The sequence below is a fragment of the Musca autumnalis genome, unplaced genomic scaffold (genome assembly GCF_047663935.1).
Source record: "Musca autumnalis isolate F117 unplaced genomic scaffold, ASM4766393v1 scaffold_2, whole genome shotgun sequence".
Classification (NCBI taxonomy): domain Eukaryota; kingdom Metazoa; phylum Arthropoda; class Insecta; order Diptera; family Muscidae; genus Musca; species Musca autumnalis.
The window spans coordinates 35,485,091-35,500,974 of record NW_027411755.1 but is presented as its reverse complement, the minus strand read 5'-3'; the positions used below and the strand labels follow the sequence as shown (position 1 = coordinate 35,500,974).

At 30.2% G+C, this 15,884-nt stretch overlaps 1 protein-coding gene across 2 annotated transcripts in view; it reads left to right on the top strand.

Moving 5' to 3' along the window:
* stai (stathmin) overlaps nt 1–15,884 on the top strand; it is a 517,066-nt gene that overhangs the window by 7,550 nt on the left and 493,632 nt on the right. The gene's annotated exons all lie outside the window — the stretch shown is intronic.

Genomic DNA, 15,884 nt, shown 5'->3' with positions numbered 1-15,884 from the left:
TTTCCGAATGGAGTGCTGTTGGAGTACGTGTCGAAATCTTAACTGGTGATGGGAAGACAACCCATTTAGCAAATGAAGCAAAAACAGTTCAGCTTGGAACAAATGCAAGCGGAGGAAACACGCATGTTTGCGATTGAATTCAATGGAGAATTTTCATAATTTGTGTTAATGTAATAAAGTTGTTAATATTTTTGTTTTGCACAAATAATAAATGCATTTTATTTGTTCTGGAATATTTTGTAATGGCTTGCACAATTTGCGCAGAATGCCTGTATCAAAACACGTGCTTTGGACTGCCTCCTATTCTACCCCAAAGCGTTAGTTAAAATGCAATGCCAAAGGGTCAGTTAAAATGCAGTGCCAGAGGGTCAGTTAAAATGCAGTGCAAAAGGGTTAGTTAAAATGCAATGCCAAAGGGTCGGTTAAAATGCAGTGCCAAAGGGTTAGTTAAAATGCAGTGCTTTGGAGTGCATCTTTCAGTAGTCACGCTCTTGTAAAAATCATCAGTGAAAATGCATAATTTGATGCACATCCAGATCACTTGTACATATCATTTAACTGCATCTTTGGAGGCAAACATTTTGCTGGGTTAAAATTGGAAAGAACCTCTCCGAAGAATTTTGTACCAAAAGAGGTTTCAGACAAGGAGACAGCCTTTCGTGTGACCTATTCAACATTTTGCTGGAAAAGGTAATACGAGATGCAAATGTCAAAAGAAATGGCACAATTTACACCAATAGCCACATGTTACTTGCCTATGCTGATGACATAGACATCATGGGACGGCCAGTAAAGGAAGTAACTGATACCTTTAGGAAGGTCGAAGCAGAATCTGCGAAAGTGGGTCTGGCGGTAAACGGCGAAAACACCAAATTGATGGTGTCGACGCGCAAAGCGTCCATAGAGCTCGGGCCAACTGTGGAAGTTGGTACCTACAATTTTGAGGTAGTTAAAGACTTCGTCTACCTCGGCACTGCCATAAACACAACAAACAACATCAGTTGTGAAATAAGAAGAAGAATTGTATTGGCCAACAGATGCTACTATGGTCTAAGTAAGCAATTTAAAAACAAAGCCACATCTCGTCAAACAAAAATAACACTATACAAAACGCTGATACTACCCGTGCTAATGCATGGCTCCGAAGCATGGGTACTTGCGCAAGCAGATAAGGCAGTGCTTGGTGTGTTTGAGAGGAAAATTCTTCGAAAGATCTACGGACGATTGCGTTGGCTAGGCCATATCATGAGAATGAGCGATGATGAACCCGCTAAAAAGGCGTATGAATACATGCCACATGGCGGTGCACGCAGAATCGGTAGGCCTAAGCTTCGATGGAGCATACAAGTGGATGAAGAAATGGAAAGGCGCGGTATTCCAAAAAGTCAAGCGAAAAACAGAGAGGAATGGAGATCTTTTCTTAGTTCGGTCTATGGAACAAATGTTCTGTAATGGGCCAACTAAGTAAGTAAGTAACATTTTAAAATAATCTTCGTTAGTTAAAAAAAAAAACGTTGTAACAAAATTTAGAAAGCTCAGTTCCTTGAAAAGAAAATATTTTTAAAAATTTCCTTGTTTTTTCTTAAAGAAAATACGTTTCTGGAAAAATTCTTTATTTTGTTGAAAAGAAAATGTTTTTTTATTTATTTTTTATTGTATTTTCAAAATATTTATTACAATTAAAAATTATAATAAAAATTTTATTAAAAAGCACTAGCAAGTAGGGCTATCGGCCTTAAATTATTTCTAAAAAAAATCTACGTTTCTTGAAAAATTCTTTGCATTTTGAAGAGAAAATATTATTTTTAAAAAAATCTATGATTTTTGATATTTTAACACCTAGGTAAGTGCACCAATAGTCGGCACTTTAAGGATTTGCCTAACTTCAATCATTTACCATTCCGAGTAAATTTTTCCAATTACTCTGAACTAAAGCTTATTTGCTTCGACATTTTGTTTACTTTTCGATGAAATAAAAACTTTTGGAACTATTACTTATAAAAGTTGAGAAAAATTCGAACTTAGTGAAATAGTGCTTTTTTGCTAGTAGTCGGCACCATTTCCCAATAGTCGGCATGACATGTTCCACTAGTCGGCATGTCGTATTTTAGTAAAGAAATGTTATAAGTTGATAGTTTCCTTTATTTTAAACAACAAAAAATGCACTTTTACACAAATAATTCTTATTTTAATCCATATTGCTTTTAATAATTAAATAATTTTAAGATTTTGTTAACATTTAGAATTCAGTACAAATTTCTTTTTTAGGTGTTTATAACATAAACTTAATTATTTGAAAAACCAATAGTTTTTTTTTTGCATTTCTCATTCACATACCAATTAATTTTGCATCAAAAAGTAAGAAAATTTAAATATGTAGCTTAAATAAATTAGTTATTGTCTATAGTCGGTAACTATAACCTAATTGTCGGCATGCCACAAACGCACGTACTTCAAACTAGGCCTAAAATCGCATAAAAATTCATTTTTATTGGAGTTATTTTTAATAATTATACCTTAAAGCATTTATTTAACACTCCTACAAAAAGTAAAATTCCGATATAACAAATGGTCTAAGTTCAATGAAATTTTACACAATTCTAGATGACAATATTATCGAAGTAATTTTAAAATCATGTTCATATTTTGTTATAGTCATTTTTAGTTATTTGTGTTCAAATGCAAAAGATGCCGACTACTGGCACATGCCGGACTTAGGAGCACTTACCCTATGTCGTTTTTGATAATTTTGTTTTTTAAATTCACGTTTTTTAAAGTACCGTTTTTTAAATATAAACTTAAAAAAATTTGTGTATTTTTGGAAATACTATTTTTAAAAAATTCACGATTGTTTAAAATATTATTTAAAAAATAACAACGTTTTTTAAAAATGTTATTCAATAAATCCAAATTATTTGAAAATATTGTTTTTGGAGGCCAGGTTTTTAGAAAATATTGTTAAAAAATGCACATTTTGTTTAAAATATTATTTTTAAAACTTGAATTTAAAACAAAAATTAAATTAAAAATCCATATCTTAAAAATATTATTTTTAAAAATCTAAATTTTGAAAATTTTATTTTTAAAAATTTTAATTTTGAAAATTTTATTTTTAAAAATTTTAATTTTGAAAATATTATTTTTAAAAATCCACGTTTTTTGAAAATATAATTTTTATTTTATTTTTGAAAATGGTATTTTTAAAAAAAATCAATGGTTAATAATATTTGTAAAACAAAAACCACATTTATTGAAAAAATAATTTTAGGAAAGGCAACGTTGCACAATGGTCCCAAATCCAAATTTTCTGGCCAAAACTATTTCAACGTCCATTTTGTATTGAAATTAATTATTATTTATAATAAATGTGTACAAACAGCAATTCTTACGTTTTATCGACCAAAATGACCAAGAACTGCCAAAATTTGTTGAACAGGGTGGTCCCGTTGTGTGGGGTCTAAACCAAAACATTGACCTATGTTAATAATTTTTGGTACGAAGGATTCATATCTTCCAAGAAGTCAAAATACAAAATTTCAGCCGAATCGGTCATAAAGTGTCGCTAAAATCCACAAAATATCTAAAATCGGAAGGTACTTTTATGTGGGGGCTACGACAAAAAATGGACCTATTTTCAAAAAAAATTATACATACTTGTTTTCTACACTCTGAAACCCTTAAAAATGAATTTTAAGGAAAATCGGTTGATAGATGTGGGTATTACCGTTCTATTTCGATTGGATACGACGTACAGTCACAACAGGTATTTACAAAAAATTCTCCCATCTTAAAATAGAAAAATCCACTTTATTTTAACTGTGGCAAATTTGAGCACGATTTGACTTCTGAATTTATTAGTACAGACCCCCTGCTAAGCTTCCAAATTCGATTTGGAGGTGGACAAATTTGGAAATTTTTTTAAAAGTTTAAATATATTTAAAAAAATATTTGTAAAAAATAATTTTCAATATATATAAAAACATTGCTTTTATTACGCTAAGTTTACAAATTTCTTCGTTCTTTTTGTAAATATTATGAAAGTACTCACTAACAGCTTCCCGATTCATATAACTTCGGTCTCACTTCTGTACATCTATGCAGCGACGCAATACAACACAAATTGTATATTTTACAGCACAACGTCTGTTTTATTTTTACATAAAAAAGTATCAACTTTGGTACTGCGCCAATCAACGGAAACTAACGGTATTTACAAAAACTAATTATTTTCGGTTGACTTGATGTGTTTTTTAATATTCTGCGCAAAAACAAATTAAAATGTTGCAACTTCAAATATAGGGTTTTGACCAAAAAATTCCTGATTGAAACCTATGTGCGTTGCTTTAAAAACTTTAAAAAAATCACGTTTAAAAATAAAACACTGTAAAATTTTTTTTTGAAAGACAACGTTTTTTGAAAAATTAATTTTAAAATAATCTACGTTTTTTGATTGTTCACGTTTTTTGAAAAATATTTTTTGGAAATCAATTTCAATATCAATATTTTTTTGAAAACCCACGTTTATTGGAAAAGATATTTATTAAAAATCAACTTTTTTTAAATATTTTTTTTGGATAAATTAATTTTGAAGCGGACCAATTTTTATTAGTAGAATTTCTCTTATGTACATACATACCTTTTGTATACAACTAATACTAGATGAGAAACTCGCTTCTCATATGAGGTACTTAAGCGAGACCAAATTTCAATAAAATCACTCCCATTCGTTTAGCAAACATTGAAAGCTTATACTCAATTACCATGCTTGCTCAAGTTGATGGACTCAGATCTTAAGTTGGAGATAATAGCTAAATAGAGAGTCAAGTATCATTTTAAATACATAATTTTATTGCTGTTTCGTTCTTCTTTAATTTTAAAATAATCTAAGTTTTTTTAAAAGTACACGTTGTTTGAAAAATATTTTTTAAACCTCACGTTTTATGGAAAAAATATTTTTTAAATATCCACGTTTCCTAAAAAAAAATAATTTTAAAAAAATCCATTTTCTCTATTTTTAAAAAGTTAAAATTTAAATTTTTAGAAACAAAATTTTTTTTTAAAAAAAGAAATACAAACTTTTTAAAAATTAAAAATTTTTATTTTTTAGTAATCAATATATATAAATATATATTTTTTTGGAAAATATAATTTTTGAAAAATCCACTTTTTTTAAATAATTGTTAAAAAATACAGTTTTTAAAAAATTTAAGTTTAATATAAAAAAACCACGTTTGTTTTTTTTTTGTGATTTCAAACCATCCACAAATATTCGAAGTTTTGAAAACAAATTAAAAGAAATCGTTGTGAAAAACATTTTTTTAATCCAATTTTTTAGTAAAAAAAATGATTGTAGTCATTTTTTTAATTTTCGGAGACACGACCCACGTTTATTGGAAAACATATATTTTTAAAAATCCAAGTTTTTTTTTAAAAATAATTTTTTGGAAAATTTTTTTTGAAGCGGACCAATTTTTGTTAATAGAATTTCTCTTATGTACATATTTTATTTTAATACTTTACGTATACGTTTTCACTAATGCAATTAATATTACCCAACATATATTTAAATATTTGAATCTAACGAATGAAAATGCAACGATGTACATATTTTGTAAATAGTATTATTTATTAACATCTTTGATCTTAATACCTTTTGTATACAACTAATACTAGATGAGAAACTCGCTTCTCATATGAAGTACATAAGCGAGACCAATTTTCAATAAAATCACTCTCATTCGTTTAATCAATTCAACGCTTGCCCAAGTTGATGGACTCAGATCTTAAGTTGGAAATAATAGCTAAATAGACAATCAAATATCATTTTAAATCATTTTATTGCTGTTTCGTTATTCTTTAATTTTAAAATAATCTACGTTTTTTAAAAAATATTTTCTAAATATCCACGTTTCCTAAAAAAATAATTTTTAAAAAATCCACTTTTTCTATATTTAAAAAGTTAAAATTTAAATTTTTAGAAACAAAAATTATTTTTAAAAAACCACGTTTTTTTTAAAAAAGAAATACATACTTTTGTAAAAATTAAAAATTAATATTTTTTAATAATCAGTATATGTATATAAATATATATTTTTTGAAAATATAATTTGTGAAAAATCCACTTTTTTTTAAATAATTGTTAAAAAATACATTTTTATTTAAAAAATTATTTTTAAAAAATTCAAGTTTAATTTAAAAAATTCACTTTTGTTTTTTTTGTGATTTCGAAACATCCACAAATATACGATGTTTTGAAAACAAATTAAAAGAACAAATTGTGAAAAACATTTTTTAAATCCAATTTTTTAGTATTAAAAAATCACCTAAAAATAAAAAATATAATTCAAAAAAATCCACGTTTATTCAAAATGATTGTAGTCATTTTTCTAATTTTCGTTTCTAATTTCTGTCTCTTTCAAATGAGTACCTAGGGTTCGAGATACGACCACAATTGCCTAGCAAATTAATATTTTTTGAAAAAATTATTATTAAAAAATTCAGGTTTTTGAAAAAATAATTGTAAGAATTCAACTTTTTTAACAAATACAGTTTTGTTGGGAAAAAATAGAACATTTGAGAAACACTGGCACGGTTTGTGTATGGTTGGTTATGGCTAGAAAAGCTACCAGCAACATTTTGTTGTGTTGTTTTCGTTGAAAATCAACGACGCACAATAGTGAAAGAAGGTTTGCTTTGTTTTGCAAACAGGGTTGTGTGAGGTTGCCAAAGAAAAACTTCTCATTGAAGTTTTTTCTTGGTTCACCTTTATACTTCGAGCTGACGATTGATGTTTGGGTATAAAAAGTTTTTTGTTGAAGAAGTTATTGAATAATAACTTCGGTGGAGAATATCCACAAACAAAAAACAAGGGAACTGATGAGATCCTGTGGCGAGGATCGAAACTAGTCTTCCCTGCCTTACCCCTTGGCGAACAATGCCAAACCTTCTTCACTAATAAATTAGTTGTTTTAAATATTAAAACAACAACAATGGGACTATTTTGAAAAATCAAAAAATATTTTTTTAAATTTAAATTTAATTTAAAAAATCACTTTTTTTACATTTCAAAATAAATACAAATATACGATTTTTTGAAAAAAAAAAAAAATAAAAGAACACGTTATGAAAAAAACTTTTTAAGTCCAATTTTGAAGTATTAAAAAAGCACCCAAGTTAAAATAAATTTTTTTAAAAAAATCCACGTATATTAAAAATGTTTATTTGTCATCTGTTTTTATTTTCGTTTCTAATTTCTTTTTCTTTATATACTTAATATTATTTCAAAAATATATTTATTCAAAAAATATTTTCAAATATGCCCGTTTATTACAAAATATTGGGGGTTTTCTGAACCGTGAGTTTTGTTTTTTCCGCCGTTTCGACATAAAGGAGAAAGTTAGAAAACTCACTTTCAAAACTAGGTCGTAGAGTAGTTTTTTCGGCATCCTCGAGCAGCCTGAGTCACAAACTTATTTCGTAGTCTTCTACGCCACGTAGTTTCGGACCGAAGCTTCATTTCGTTTTCTCTTCGGCTACCTGCTTCGATGCTAAAGCCCCTAACTTTCGACTTAATTATACATCTAATCATTGTATATTTTGAGCTATGTGTTAATAATTGCTTCGATCGCCAAGTTGATAAGACCAATAAGCTTCTCTACTTCGTCATCAACTTGGATCTTCATTGTAGTCTCATTCTGATTTGATGTCCGACAAAAATTCCCCTCAGGTCAATCTCCAGACTTGGGTGGCAGTTTTAATAATTTCATCACTTGATTTTATCCGCTACCAGCATATCCTTCTAATTTAGACAAATTCTTCATCTTTTCAGCCGATATTTCACAATTTAAAGCAATTCCCCCTCTAAAGTTGTGGACAAACTTTTTGACCCCACACATCATTTTCCTGGACATACATTTACTGTTGTTATATTTGGATACTTTTTAATTGTAGTCCGTAATTTAATTGGCTCTTAAATGGCGTGACTGTCTTTTGTTAACGAAAACAACAAACAACAACAATAATGGAAAAACTATAAAAAATATAACCACAAGAAATTCGACTTATTTTGTGGCTACACAAAGAGATTGGGGGATAAAGTGGGTGGAGTAGGAAATATTTACTACTTTACTACACTTCAAATTGCAATTTAAAGGAAAAGAAAGCAATGTGGAACTATGACCACCAGTACACGACGACGACAACCTCCTTCCATCTACGACCGACCGACCACAAACAACAACCATCAATTCATTTACAGTTGCAGCATTGTCCATCACTGGATCCACGCCGCATTTCCATTGTCCGGCGTTATGTTATATTTTCAGACACCGGTACCAAACCAACCACCGCCACAAAGGCGAAAAAAAACTTTATGGTCAAGGTATGCGTGTCACGTCAACATTTTTATTATAAGCAGTGTGCCCCGCCATACAACGCAAAAGGAGCACGGCAAGTGACTATACAACGTAAAACATTCAGTCAACCAGTCATAAAATTGGATGTCTAGTTGACTGGTTGGCTGGTGGCTGGTCAGGCTATTTGTAGAGCGGGACTTCTTACAATGTTTAGATGAGACACGTGCTTCGTGAGCAATACGTGTCCTGTAAGAGATGTGGCGCAATGTGACGCAGGTTTCTGAATGGAAACTATGTATCATATTAATCCGTAATTTTGTTACGACATTCGAAGTGAGATTTTAATGGACTAGGAGTGAAGTTAGTGTATTTTTCAAATCAAATTAAAGTGAAGGGAAGTTGAGTTTAAGTTTATTTTTTAACGATTTTTGGGAGGACCCAAAGACCACAATAAACCGGAATTTTTTAAGATTTTTAGGAGGACCCAAAGACCACAGTAAACGTGGATTTTTTTAAGATTTTTAGGAGGACCCAAAGACCACAATAAACGTGGATTTTTTAAAGATTTTTAGGAGGACCCAAAAGACCACAAAAAAACATTTTTTTAAAGATTTTTATGAGGTCCAAAAACCACAATAAACGTGGATTTTTTAAAGATTTTTAGGAGGACCCAAAGACCACAGTAAACGTGGATTTTTTAAAGATTTTTAGGAGGACTCAAAGACCACAATAAACGTGGGTTTTTTAAAGATTTTTAGGAGGACTCAAAGACCACAATAAACGTGGGTTTTTTAAAGATTTTTAGGAGGACCCAAAGACCACAAAAAAAAAAAATTTAAAGATTTTTATGAGGACCCAAAGACGACAATAAACGTGGATTTTTTAAAGATTTTTAGGAGGACCCAAAGACCACAATAAACGTGGATTTTTTAAAGATTTTTAGGAGGACCCAAAGACCACAATAAACGTGGATTTTTTAAAGATTTTTAGGAGGACCCAAAGACCACAATAAACGTGGATTTTTTAAAGATTTTTAGGAGGACCCAAAGACCACAATAAACGTGGATTTTTTTAAAGATTTTTAGGAGGACCCAAAGACCACAATAAACGTGGATTTTTTAAAGATTTTTAGGAGGACCCAAAGACCACAATAAACGTGGATTTTTTAAAGATTTTTAGGAGGACCCAAAGACCACAATAAACGTGGATTTTTTAAAGATTTTTAGGAGGATCCAAAAGACCACAAAAAACATTTTTTTTAAAGATTTTTATGAGGATCCAAAAACCACAATAAACGTGGATTTTTTAAAGATTTTTAGGAGGACCCAAAGACCACAATAAACGGGGATTTTTTAAAGATTTTTAGGAGGACCCAAAGACCACAATAAACGTGGATTTTTTAAAGATTTTTAGGAGGACCCAAAGACCACAATAAACCTGGATTTTTAAAGATTTTTGGGAGGACCCAAAGACCACAATAAACCTGGATTTTTTAAAGATTTTTAGGAGGACCCAAAGACCACAATAAACGTGGATTTTTTAAAGATTTTTAGGAGGACCCAAAGACCACAATAAACGTGGATTTTTTAAAGATTTTTAGGAGGACCCAAAGACCACAATAAACGTGGATTTTTTAAAGATTTTTAGGAGGACCCAAAGACCACAATAAACGTGGATTTTTTAAAGATTTTTAGGAGGACCCAAAGACCACAATAAACGTGGATTTTTTAAAGATTTTTGGGAGGATCTAATGACCACAATAAACGTGGATTTTCTAAAGATTTTTGGGAGGATCTAATGACCACAATAAACGTGGATTTTTTAAAGATTTTTGGGGGGATCTAATGACCACAATAAACGTGGATTTTTTAAAGATTTTTGGGAGGATCTCGTGGATTTTTTAAAGATTTTTGGGAGGATCTAATGACCACAATAAACGTGGATTTTTTAAAGATTTTTGGAAGGATCTAATGTCCACAATAAACGTGGATTTTTTAAAGATCTTTGGGAGGATCTAATGACCACAATAAACGTGGATTTTTTAAAGATTTTTGGGAGGATCTAATGACCACAATAAACGTGGATTTTTTAAAGATTTTTTGGGAGGATCTAATGACCACAATAAACGTGGATTTTTTAAAGATTTTTGGGAGGATCTAATGACCACAATAAACGTGGATTTTTTAAAGATTTTTGGGAGGATCTAATGAAAACAATAAACGTGGATTTTTTAAAGATTTTTAGGCGGACCCAAAGACCACAATAAATGTGGATTTTTTAAACATTTATAGGAGGAACCAAAGTCCACAACAAACGTGGATTTTTTAAAGATTTTTAGGAGGAACCAAAGTCCACAACAAACGTGGATTTTTTAAAGATTTTTGGGAGGATCTAATGACCACAATAAACGTGGATTTTTTAAAGATTTTTGGGAGGATCTAATGACCACAATAAACGTGGATTTTTTAAAGATTTTTAGGAGGACCCAAATACCACAATAAACGCGTTTTTTAAGATTTTTAGGAGGACCCAAAGACCACAATAAACGTGGATTTTTTAAAAATTTTTTGGAGGAACCAAAGACCACAATAAACGTGGATTTTTTAAAGATTTTTAGGAGGAGCCAAAGACCACAATAAACGTGGATTTTTTTAAGATTTTTAGGAGGAGCCAAAGACCACAATAAACCTGGATTTTTTTAAAGATTTTTAGGATGACCCAAAGACCACAATAAACGTGGATTTTTTAAAGATTTTTAGGATGACCCAAAGAACACAATATACGTGGATTTTTTAAAGATTTTTAGGATGACCCAAAGAACACAATATACGTGGATTTTTTAAAGATTTTTAGGAGGACCTAAAATAAAATTTCTTCAAAACGCTTCGAAGTAATTTAAGGAAATTGCTCATTATTCATGCTAATGGCCATAAAATATTTGACAAGTATTTGAGTATAAGGAGAAAAAGAAAGACTGCAACATTTTGCGCTGTTTATTTCCTCTCATTTTCGCAGTGCCTAATAGACACAGCAACGTGTCTCGTAAATTTCGTAAGTCTATTTTCTTAATTGAATAGTAAATTTTATGAACATTTAATGGACATTAGATAGAAAGTCAAACGCAATAAGTAAGACATTAAAATGTAATGGCGACTGGACAAATAACTAAGGCCGCGGCAGGAGAGTAATGCTATAAAACAGGGGGTATAAAATATATATGTATGTAGCTATAAAAAAGGTACACTGAAGATGTAGAAAAGGTAAAATTACCTTTGAACATAAAACAAAAGCATGGCTTTCCCTCTGAGTTAGAAATTGAAGGTGATAGGCTCGTGGATGATGACCCATTTATGCCACAACAACACATCTTCAAATGTCAAAATATTTAACATATTGTAATTTTAGCTTTTTTCTTTCAATTGAGGAGCTTCAGAAACATGATTTTTACAACGAGTTTTACATAAAAAAATGAATTTTCATTATCTTTAAATTGGTGCAGATTTCCAACTTTTTTGCCACTCGCAAAGAAAATAACTTTTAATACAAAGCGTATGGATTTAATTTACAGGAAGTACTTTGCGGTTAGCAAAACTAAAGTCAAAAGCCAATAAACAAAACTAAAGCAAGCAGATGTTTTCATTTGTAAGCTTTAGCTGATGTTTGATGAACAGGTGAATGTTAAAAGTTTCAAATTCCCAACCAACACAACCAGCACGACCATTCAAAGAGTTGTATTTCCTTTGTGGCGGCACTGTAAAGTACACACAAAAGAAGCAGAAAACTAAATGATAGCTGGAATGAAAATGAGCGTTCATTTCCTACGAAGCGTACTCAATCAACAAAGTTTTTCATCTTAAAAAGAAAAATTTTAAAATTGTTTAGCGAGGTATACGTAGCCTCTAACAAGTCTTAATAAAATATTCTTAAAAATCCACGAGCCTCTACTAAGTTTAGAAAAAATATTCTTAACAATCCACGAGCCTCTACTAAGTCAAGAAAAAATATTCTTAAAAATCCACGAGCCTCGATTAAGTCTAGAAAAAATATTCTTAAAAATCCACGAGCCTCTACTAAGTCTAGAAAAAATATTCTTAAAAATCCACGAGTCTCTACCAAGTCTTGAAAAAATATTCTTAAAAATTCACGAGCCTCTACTAAGTCTAGAAAAAATATTCTTAAAAATCCACGAGCCTCTACTAAGTCTAGAAAAATATTCTTAAAAATCCACGAGCCTCTACTAAGTCTAGAAAAAATATTCTTAAAAATCCACGAGCCTCTACTAAGTCTAGAAAAAATATTCTTAAAAATCCACGAGCCTCTACTAAGTCTAGAAAAATATTCTTAAATATCTACGAGCCTCTATTAAGTCTAGAAAAAATATTGTAAAAAATCCGTGAGCCTTTACTAAGTCTAGAAAAAATGTTCTTTAAAAACCACGAGCCTCTACTAAGTCTAGAAAAAATATTCCTAAAAATCCACGAACCTCTACTAAATCTAGAAAAAATATTCTTAAAAATCCAAGGGCCTCTGCTAAGTCTAGAAAAAATATTCTTAAAAATCCACGAGACTCTGCTAAGTCTAGAAAAAATATTCTTAAAAATCCACGAGCCTTTACTAATTCTAGAAAACATATTCTTGAAAATCCGCGAACCTCTACAAAGTCTAAAAAAATATTCTTGAAAATCCACGAGCCTCTACTAAGTCTAAAAAAATATTCTTAAAAATCCACGAGCCACTACTAAGTCTAGAAAAAATATTATTAAAAATCCTCGAGCCTCTACTAAGTCTAGAAAAAATATTTTTAAAAATCCACGAGACTCTGCTAAGTCTAGAAAAAATATTCTTAAAAATCCACGAGCCTCTACTAAGTCTAGAAAAAATATTTTTAAAAATCCACGAGACTCTGCTAAGTCTAGAAAAAATATTCTTAAAAATCCACGAGCCTCTACTAAGTCTAGAAAAAATGTTCTTTAAAAACCACGAGCCTCTACTAAGTCTAGAAAAAATATTCCTAAAAATCCACGAGCCTCTACTAAGTCTAGAAAAAATATTCTTAAAAATCCACGAGCCTCTACTAAGTCTAGAAAAAATATTCTTAAAAATCCACGAGCCTCTACTAAGTCTAGAAAAAATATTCTTAAAAATCCACGAGCCTCTACTAAGTCTAGAAAAAATATTCTTAAAAATCCACGAGCCTCTACTAAGTCTAGAAAAAATGTTCTTTAAAAACCACGAGCCTCTACTAAGTCTAGAAAAAATATTCCTAAAAATCCACGAACCTCTACTAAATCTAGAAAAAATATTCTTAAAGTCTAGAAAAAATATTCTTAAAGTCTAGAAAAAATATTCTTAAAAATCCACTAGACTCTGCTAAGTCTAGAAAAAATATTCTTAAAAATCCACGAGCCTCTACTAAGTCTAGAAAAAATATTCTTAAAAATCCACGAGCCTCTACTAAGTCTAGAAAAAATGTTCTTTAAAAACCACGAGCCTCTACTAAGTCTAGAAAAAATATTCCTAAAAATCCACGAACCTCTACTAAATCTAGAAAAAATATTCTTAAAGTCTAGAAAAAATATTCTTAAAGTCTAGAAAAAATATTCTTAAAAATCCACTAGACTCTGCTAAGTCTAGAAAAAATATTCTTAAAAATCCACGAGCCTTTACTAATTCTAGAAAACATATTCTTGAAAATCCGCGAACCTCTACAAAGTCTAGAAAAAATATTCTTTAAAATCCACGAGTTTCTACTAAGTCGAGAAAAAATATTCTTAAAAATCCACGAGCCTCTACTAAATCTAGAAAAAAATATTCTTAAAAATCCACGAGCCTCTACTAAGTCTAGAAAAAATATTCTTAAAAATCCACGAGCCTCTACTAAATATAGAAAAAAATATTCTTAAAAATCCACGAGCCTCTACTAAGTCTAGAAAAAATATTCTTAAAAATCCACGAGCCTCTACTAAGTCTAGAAAAAATATTCTTTAAAATCCACGAGCTTCTAATAAGTCTAGAAAAAATATTCTTAAAAATCCACGAGCCTCTACTAAATCTAGGAAAAATATTCTTAAAAATCCGCGAGCCTCTACTAAGTCTAGAAAAAATATTCTTAAAAATCCACGAGCCTCTACTAAGTCTAGAAAAAATATTATTAAAAATCCACGAGCCTCTACTAAGTCTAGAAAAAATATTATTAAAAATCCACGAGCCTCTACTAAGTCTAGAAAAAATATTATTAAAAATCCACGAGCCTCTACTAAGTCTAGAAAAAATATTATTAAAAATCCACGAGCCTCTACTAAGTCTAGAAAAAATATTCCTAAAAATCCACGAGCCTCTACTAAGTCTAGAAAAAATATTCTTAAAAATCCACGAGCCTCTACTAAGTCTAGAAAAAATATTCTTAAAAATCCACGAGCCTCTACTAAGTCTGGAAAAAATATTCCTAAAAATCCACGAGTCCCTCTACTAAGTCTAGAAAAAAATATTCTTAAAAATCCACGGGCCCCTCTACTAAGCCTAGAAAAAATATTCTTAAAAATCCACGACCTCTACTAAGCCTAGAAAAATATTCTTAAAAATCCACGAGCCTCTACTAAGCCTAGAAAAATATTCTTAAAAATTCACGAGCCTCTACTAAGCCTAGAAAAATATTCTTAAAAATCCACGAGCCTCTACTAAGTCTAGAAAAAAAATTTCTTAAATGTTGTTGAGCCTCCAATAAGTCTAGAAAAATATTCTTAAAAATATTTGAGTCTCTACCAAGTCTAGAAAAAATATTCTTAAAAATATTTGAGTCTCTACTAAGTCTAGAAAAAAATATTCTTAAAAATCCACGAGCCTCTACTAAGCCTAGAAAAATATTCTTAAAAATCCACGAGCCTCTCCTAAGCCTAGAAAAATATTCATAAAAATCCACGAGCCTCTACTAAGCCTAGAAAAATATTCTTAAAAATCCACGAGCCTCTACTAAGCCTAGAAAAATATTCTTAAAAATCCACGAGCCTCTACTAAGCCTAGAAAAATATTCTTAAAAATTCACGAGCCTCTACTAAGCCTAGAAAAATATTCTTAAAAAGCCAAGAGTCTAGAAAAAATATTCTTAAAAATATTTGAGTCTCTACTAAGCCTAGAAAAATATTCTTAAAAAGCCAAGAGTCTAGAAAAAATATTCTTAAAAATATTTGAGTCTCTACTAAGTCTAGAAAAAAATATTCCTAAAAATCCATGAGCCTTTGCCAAGTCTAGAAAAAATGTTTAAAAATATTTGAGACTCTACTGTCTGGAGAAAATATTCTTAAAAATCCACGAGCCTCTTCTAAGTCTAAAAAATATCTTTAAAAATCCACGAGCCTCTTCTAAGTCTAGAAAAAATATTCTTAAAAATCCACGAGCCTCTTCTAAGTCTAAAAAAATATTCTTAAAAATCCACGAGCCTCTACTAAGTCTAGAAAAAATATTCTTTAAAATCCACGAGCCTCTACTAAGCCTAGAAAAATATTCTTAAAAATCCACGAGCCTCTACTAATT